The sequence below is a fragment of the Herpailurus yagouaroundi genome, unplaced genomic scaffold, assembly GCF_014898765.1.
Source record: "Herpailurus yagouaroundi ecotype Mexico unplaced genomic scaffold, PumYag 214, whole genome shotgun sequence".
NCBI classification, from domain to species: domain Eukaryota; kingdom Metazoa; phylum Chordata; class Mammalia; order Carnivora; family Felidae; genus Herpailurus; species Herpailurus yagouaroundi.
In genome coordinates, this window is record NW_024412445.1 from 4,874,438 (window position 1) to 4,882,987 (window position 8,550).

An 8,550-nucleotide genomic window follows, 5' to 3' on the forward strand; every position below is an offset into this window, starting at 1 on the left:
TGGTCTCTGAATGTGGGCTGGTCCTGACAAAGTGGCTGCCACTCTCTTGCTCCCTCTCTGTCCTTTTTCCCAAGTGCAAATGCTGTCTGGCAGGACAGGACGCGTGCGTGGGGTCAAGTCCCTGTTACAAGGGGGTAAACGCAGGAGCCAGAACAGGGATTGCAAGGTCTCAAGAGGGCTGTCCCCAGCCCTCCAGAAGCTCACTCACCAGGAGGGGAGGCTGGGTCAGCCGGGAGGCGGGGCTCCCTGGGGACACCACCTTGCCTGCCACCTCTGGGCCACCCCAGAGAAATCCCCAGTGGGGAGTCAATCGGGACTGAGGGACAGGCTAGCAAGGCACACGAAGGAAATCTACTCATCTCCTTCCTGAGGTTCACATTTCACTCAACAGAAGTTACACTTCCACGGAACAACTGAAATATGCAAATACAGCTGACACGACGGAGCCCATAAAAACAACTTTTAATTTAAACAAAGAAAACATGGCTTTGTCTATAGGTCAAATTAAAAAAAAAACAAACACATTAACATAAAAGTTAAACAAAATACAAATGGATCCATTCAATCCCCTATAAATATGCTAATTGCACTGCCTCTAAGTCCTCTGGACAAGCTCTGCAATGGCCACAACCAGCTGGGGCATAAACCTCTTTCCTCAGTGCCAGAGTTTCTCTGCAATGACTATCAACATCAGCTTCTCTAGAAAATCCCAATTATGTTCAAGTCTGTTTATCAATTTTCCTGGCCGAAAACAGGGATGGCCTTAGTTTTTAATGTTTCCAGCCAAATGCATTTTTCTTTTCTTTTTTTAAATGTTTATTTATTTTTGAGGTGAGGGAGGGGCCGAGAGAGAGGGAGACACAGAATCCGAAGCAGGCTCCAGGCTCTGAGCTGTCAGCACAGAGCCCGACACGGGGCTCAGACTCATGAACTGTGAACCAAAGTCAGAGGCTTAACCACCTGAGCCTCCAGGAGCCCCCCGAATGTATTTTTCTTTAAACTCATTCGTCTTCTCTCTACTGCTCCATGGCCAACCTCCCCCTTACCCCCTTCCTCGGAGATTGATATATAGACTCAGTATTAAAAGCTAAGATGTGCTTTGTCACAATGGCCAAGTCCACGGCTTTCAGAATCCCGGAGGTCTGCTGGCATGCCTGGGACGGGTAGGCCTGCGGCAGGGACAAAGAGACAGTGGTCCAGTGACAGGATCTCGAATCCCAGGTTGCCCATTCCACCCTGACAGGGCACGCCCCAGCCACCTCTCAAACACACCAGAGGCCGCGGACCACAGACAGAATAAACCCCCGAGACCAAAAGCGCAAGAATGCCACTGGACGTCCCAGCAACCTCCCACTGGGCACACGTTTGGAGCTGGGGGGTGAGAGCACTTTCGGCGAATACCAAGGCACAAAGAAAAGCGTGAAACAGCCAGCCGCCTAACACCATGGCTTCTAAAGCCAGCAGCTGAAGGGGCCCCTTGCGCCGTGGCAAACACACTTCAGTCACCACCTGGGCCATGCTGGGGCTCCTTCTAGAAGCAAATAAGCCCTCAGTGCACAGGCCTGGGTCAAGGGCTCTGGTGAGCAGGCTGAGGCTCCCGAGATGGGTTCGAGCATCTCACACGGGGAGGGATACAGAAGTTTCTCGGGTTTCCTGGGCACAGCCTGTCCAGGTGGGCAATGCCAGGATGGGGGTGAACTTGGAGCACAGCCCCACCGTGCCCGCCTGGTTCAGCCACTTCCTGGTTCTGTGACCTCAAACAGGGTATTCACTAGCTGAGACTCACATTCCTCTCTGTGCCATGGCCGCTGCTTGGAGAGTCAATCACAAGTGAAAAGCACAGTGCTCAATAAAGGATGTGAAAGCATCATTTACAACCTCCCTTGGCAAAGGGGGGTCAGGGTGCTCTGGAACCACCAGGCTGCAATCCGGCTTCATTGCTAACTAGCTGTGGAACTAAGGAGCTGTGCACAGTGACCGCCGCGCCCCCGGCCTCAGTCTCCTCATCGTGAAATGGGGATTCTCAAGTATCACTGACTTCACAGTGTACGCCTGGCTCAGGCTGACGAGAGCCCCCCTCCCTGGGAAAGGTCTCAGCCCCCTGCACCTGCTCCCCTGCCCCGGGGGAGGGGTGTGCTGACGCTGAAAACAGAGTCGCGATTGAGGCAGGCTCTGTCTAAAGGCTGCAGACACCTGGGCCCTGACCCCGGCTTGTGAATCTGGCTGGAAAAGGAAACTTCATGACCAGGTAAACTGCAGGAAAAGCCAACCCCTGAATCCTCAATGTTCTCGTCTCCGCTGTAAAAGAGACTAGGTAGCTCATTGCTTTTCAAAATAAAACACTAACATGAAAGAGGGCATAATGACGTCACCAGCATAAGGCATCTTCTTTGCAGAGGTAGCGGGGGCAGGAAAGCTTTGTCAGGCCACACAGCCTCTGACTCCTAGGCGCTGCAGCTGGGATCAAAGCTCTGAAGCGGTAATAGAACATTCCGGTGTTCCCGGAGCCCTGCTGTCGTCTTCTATATGTTCCCTGCACAGAGCGAGAGGCAAACTAAAAGGAAGGAGTCTGAGCGCATGATGACATCTCCGTGGCCCCCATCTGCACCCTAGGGAACCTGGCTTCTGGCCCCGGGGACCCAGCAGGTAGGCTGTGGGCGTCACCTCCCTGCTGTCAATCTCACTCCCACGTCACGCACGGGGTGCACCTTCTGGCTGACTTACAGGCTGAGTCTCCTACTGAGTTCACAAGACCTCTTCGCTTTGGCCCAGACCACCTGGGGAAAATAGAAACTGGGGTACTTTCTGCTTTCTGCCCCCAGACCTGGCCACAGTGTGGGATGTCCCCGGAAGGTCACCCTCTTCGGGAGGCATGGGCTGAGCAGAGCGGGGGTGGGGGGATGGGGGGCAAACTCTGGCACAGAAACCAAGAGACTAGAGAGAAAAGGGCTCTGAGCCAGGAGCTCAGGCCAGCTTTGCCTTCCATCAACTGACTTCTCAGCTCAAAGCCCTTCCGGGTCCAGTTTCAACGCATTTTTCAAAACGAGGACGTAAGCTGCGGTTTTCGGAAACTCCTGAAGTGTCTTGTAAATACTGGGAGGTAAACATTCATGAAGAGTCAAGTTGATCAGTAATGCACAACGGCTTCCCTGCATCAAGCGAGCGGAAGCCGCTGGAGTCAGGATCTCAACCCGGGACACCTGCTCTGTTTGCTTTTGCTTCTCTGCCCGCAAGATGCTTCCCAGCGCTGGAGACCTCCCTGCCCGGAGGGATCCATGGCTCCCGAGGCGCTACGTGAAAAGGCTTTTGATTTTGGTGTGCCCGAAGCCCCCAAACTGGGCAGTGGTAGTGACTTTGGGAGAAATTAAATGTAGTTCAGACGCGGGCAGAACCAGGGTTAGGCTGGACGAATTTTAGTGAAAACTAATGTAAATCTAACGATTTTTTCCTGTTCTGTTCTAAATTAATGGCGCTACTTTGAGATATATAAGGTATGATAACGGAAGCAGCTCTATGTAATTATATGACTCTATTCATTGTAATAATCATCCTGTTGAATTACATGGAGTCAAACTTACTTTTAAAGAAATTTTCCCTGGGGCACCGGGGTGGCTCAGTCAGTTAAGCATCCAACTCTTGGTTTCAGCTCACGGTTCCTGAGTTCAAGCCCCGCGTCGGGCTCTGCACTGACAGTGTGGAGCCTGTTTGGGATTCTCTCCCTCTCTCTCTGCCCCTCCCCTGCATGCTCTCTCTTTCTCTCTCTCAAAATAAACTTTAAAAAAAAAGGAGAAAGAATTTGCCTTATAGCCTGCTAACTTCAAAGTTGCAATGAAAATATATTTTAAGTCCTCACCAATCCTTTCTAAAGGAGCTAAAATTCTAAAAATAACTCACAAGATAGTTCTTGAAAGTCAACCACAGATTTCAGAGCTGCCCAGCACCCCTTTCCCCCCCTCACTGGATGGCTGTCACCAGCTTAGGAAGCTGGTGACAAGATTCAAAGCACAGATGGACTACCCATAGCCTTTAATGCCTGTTTCATACCAGACAGATCCATTTGGAAAAATCCATTTTGACTTGCCCATCTGTATTTTTTTTTTCTAGAATGGTTAGGTATAGCCTATTACTTTGACAAAGGCAGTTTTATAAACTGGTATCATTTTACCCAACATCGAAATAAAAGCTATTCTAAAAAAGAGTGGGGGCGCCCAGGTGGCTCAGTCAGTGGAGTGTCCGACTCTTGGTTTCGGCTCAGATCGTGATCTTGAGGTTCGTGAGTCTGAGCCCTGCGTTGGGCTCTGTGCTGACAGCCCAGAGCCTGCTTGGGATTCTGTCTCCCTCTCTCTCTCTCTCTGCCCCTCCCCAGCTTGCTCTCTTCCTCTCTGTCTCAAAAAATAAGTAAATAAGCATAAAAACAACAACAGCTGAATCTTCCTTCAGTGGACTGAAGACAGCGATGGAGATCCCAGCTGTTTGGAGCCGAGCAAAGATGCCGTGCGGTCTCTGGGCCTCAGTGTCCCCGCACGCACGGAACAGGGTGGTGGTACCACCTAGTGCGCCGGGCTATACATAAGGGCTCCCACCGGGTCCCTGCCAATCAGGAGGCCCTGTTGCTGCTGCCATGGGAACGTCTGCCCACCTCTCCTCCTCCCCCCCACCCCCACCCCCCCGGGGCTCCTGGGCCACAGCCACGGCTCTTTTCATCAGTCTTGGTTCTGCCCTGCCCACCTGCTCCTCCGCTGGCCGAGGGAGCCATGGGGAAGAGAAGATTTCCGCCCCACCGGCCCTTCTTCCCGGTCAGGAAACGTCCAGCTGTGACCTCCACTCTGCAGCAATGGATTTGCTGGTGACTCTTCAGACCTTCCGTCAGCCCCAAGGCAGCCCTCCTTGTCTGCAAGGCTCCCCCCTGGTTTCCAGGACCAGGAATCATGGGTGTAGATGGAATGCAAGTCCCTGCAGCCGTGACCGGTGTGCCCTGGCCGCCTGTCCCCACCGTAGCGCGGAGCTGCGGGGACACAGCCATGAGGGCCGGTTCAGTTACAACTTCAAGGGAAGAGGAGTGGAGTCCTCTCTGTCCTGCACGCAAGGACGATGCCGGTGGCTCCCGGGATGTGTGAAGGGGGGAGGGGCAGGGCCACGTAACGTGACACATACACACACGCATGGACAAACACAGACACATTAGTTTTTTTTTTTATTATAAAAATAAGTTTTCAGGGAGCCTGGGTGGCTCAGTCAGTTAAGCATCCAACTTACACTCGAGTCATGATCTCACAGTTCGTGAGTTCGAGCCCTGTGTCGGGCTCTGTGCTGACAACTCAGAGCCTGGAGCCTGCTTCGGGTTCTGTGTCTGTCTGTCTCCCTCTGCCCCTTCCCTGCTCGCTCCCTTGTGCTCTAGCTCAAAAATAAATGAATATTAAAAAATGGTTTTTAATAAAAAAATAAGTTTTCATTGTAATGCTTGAAAATACACTTAAGGGGCAAAGGAAAAACACTGACAACCCGTGACAGTTCCAGATCCATTACAATTCTAGAGTATGCCCTTCTAGTATTCGTTTGCACGCGTACTTATAAATAGACACACTGACACATTTAGGATCACAGGACGTAGAGTTTTGCAATCAGGCTTGTGTGGCTTCAGATTACATCACAAATATCTCCCGGGCACAATGCTTCTTTGATGTTTTAACGCCTGCAAGGTATTTGCCCACGTGGCCGTAGGGAACACGGTGCTGTCCTGACAGCTGTCCACGTGGATGGTTTCGAGGCTTGGCACATCTTTCTATGTGGTCTTAGTGTGTGCGCTTATTTTCTCAGGATAAATTGCTAGACGTCGGTCTATTAAAATACATCTCTAATAACGGAAACACTTCCAACAGGGAGAGGATGGACCGCGTGTCTGGTAGAATACTAGTCCCTAAAACTGAATTTGTCAGGGAACAGAACGGGACCCATGTGCAAATCCGCTTAGCTGCCCCACTTAAGAAACAGTTATCAGTGGGGTGCCTGGGCGGCTCAGTCTGTTAAGCATCTGACTCTGGCTCAGGTCATGATCTCATGGTTCATGGGTTCAAGCCCCACGTTGGGGCTCTGTGCTAACAGTGGAGAGTTGCTTCAGACCCTCTGTCCTTCTCTCTCTGCCCCTCCCTCCCCCCCCCTCAAAAATAAACAAACACTAGAAAACAAAAAACAGTTATCGGTTATCAAGCACATCGTGTAGACTCCGCTCCCGGGATATCCGCATTTGCTCCATTGCCCACTCCCCTCCCCAAGCTGTCTGGAAACATCAGTTAGGTACAGATTTTCTGGCTCCCCAGTGAGAACATGAACTTTAGAACCTACCTGTCCTGGAGTCAGACCCTCTCCCCTCCTTACTGCATGATCCACCCTATCCTGACCATAAACACCCTCACTGCCAAAGCAAGGGGACTGCTGGACCGTCGCACAGGCTTATGCCGAGTGGCCCGCGGGATGATGCATAAAACTCCTCGGCGTGGCATACAACCCGCAGTAATCCGCCTGGCTTGTCTTCTCCTTCCGGGGGCCACTGCATGCCTAAAAGATCACCCTCCGTGTAAGCCCAGGATCAAGGCCTCTGCAGTGCCGACCCGGAAAGCGTAGGCCCGGAACTTCTGCTCCAAAAACTCACTCACGTGGTAGTTGAAATTAGTAATTAGGAATTTGTTTTGCAAAGAACCTGAAGCGCACGGGGAGGAAGGCAGGTGCCTGACAAGGGACCCCCTGCACCTAGCCGGGTCCACCTGCCATGGGGGGGTGGGGCTGGGGGTGACCTGTCCCAGGTTCTGCTGGGGCTGCAGCAGCATGAATGTCAAGCCGGAGCCTGCAGTGTGGCCGGGGCTGGGACCCTCTGTCCAGAGCTGAGCCAGGGTGGGAGCACACAGACGGCACCGTCTTTCAGGGACACCGGGACCGTGGTGTGAATGCACTTCTGATCTGATCTGGACTATTTTTAAGGATATTAAGGACTTAGGATTGATTACAGTTCTGGTAAAAAAACAAACAAACAGGGCGCCTGGGTGGCGCAGTCGGTTAAGCGTCCGACTTCAGCCAGGTCACGATCTCGCGGTCCGTGAGTTCGAGCCCCGCGTCAGGCTCTGGGCTGATGGCTCAGAGCCTGGAGCCTGTTCCCGATTCTGTGTCTCCCTCTCTCTCTGCCCCTCCCCCGTTCATGCTCTGTCTGTCTCTGTCGCAAAAATAAATAAACGTTGAAAAAAAAATTTCAAACAAACAAACAAATAAAACCCAAATAAACAAAAAAACACACTCATCTTTTACAGACCCAGAAGTATTATAGGATATTTACAAATAAGTGATATTTTTACATGAGATTCTTGTCCCAAACAATAGTCAGGGGGCAGTCAACGGGGCGTGGCTGGAGCCAGACAGGTCGTGGGGGCTGGTCGGAGGCTCAGGGGGTTCATCTTACTATTCTGTCTACTCCTGTGTATGTTCTAAATCCTTCACAGCCAAGGGGCGCCGGGGGGCGCTCAGTCGGTTAAGCGTCCAACTCGATTTCAGCTCAGGTCATGATCTCACAGTTCATGAGTTCGAGCCCCGCATCGGGCTCTGCGTGCTGACCTTGGGGAGCCTGCTCAGGTGCTCTCTCTGCCCCTCCCTCACTCATGTGTGCTCACTCTCTGTCTTTAAATAAATACATAAATAAACTTTAAAAGAATAGAATTTGTTTAAAATAATAGTAATAAAATAATAAATTCTTCGTAGACAAAAAAAAGCCTCAACATCCCTTTACCCTTGTGTTGCTAGAGGAAATAAAGCACGTTATAAGGCTTTTCCTGCCTAATGTATTGTAAGAATTGACTCTGCAACTGACCATGAAATTCACTAAAGGAAGCGTTACTCCTTGGCTTCCTCGGTGGTGCCCAGTGGGGACTGGGAGGGGTAGCTTTTGCACCCCCCAGGGGACCTCTGGCAGTGTCTGAGACGCTTCGGTTGTCACAACAGGTGTGTGTGTGTATGTGCAGGTGGGCATCTGGTCGGTAGAGCCCACAGATGCCGCTAAGCATCCCGCAAGGCCCAGGACAGGCTCTCACAACGAAGGACTGTCCAGTCCCAAATATCCATATGATTGCAGACAGGGGACGTCTTATCCTAGGAAGCAAGGAAGTACTCTGATGGGGACACGTCCAAGGAAATAGGAACCAGCCCCCATGGGGCAATGTGAGTCTGAATGAACACCCGTAATAATGATGGTGAGCCATGGACTAAAATAATACTGGGTCCTTACTGACACACACACACGTAAGAGAAGAGAAAGCACACCATCCCTAACAGCAGAATGCCAACTAATAAATGCAGAATGATGGAAAAACCGGACAAGAATCATCAACACACAACAGAACCAGTCAAGGGAAGACGGATGGAGAAAAGCAAATTAACGCGGTCTCACAATAATTTCCTTTGAAGATTACTTCCTAATTACAGAGAACGGTAACTGTGCGATGGAGAAACGTCGCAGGCGCTATCTTCGCCGAGCGATAGGGATTGACCCCACTGTCAACTAGACAAACC

The 8,550-nt window shown here is 51.4% G+C and overlaps 1 protein-coding gene across 1 annotated transcript in view; it reads right to left on the reverse strand.

Moving 5' to 3' along the window:
* Positions 1-6,913, reverse strand: part of GRB10 (growth factor receptor bound protein 10) — a 39,460-nt gene extending 32,547 nt beyond the window's left edge. Inside the window, exon 1 of the mRNA XM_040455071.1 lies at positions 6,792-6,913. The gene's annotated coding sequence lies outside the window, so the exon portion shown is untranslated. The remainder of the gene's footprint in view (positions 1-6,791) is intronic.
* Between the last annotated feature and the right edge of the window lie 1,637 nt (positions 6,914-8,550).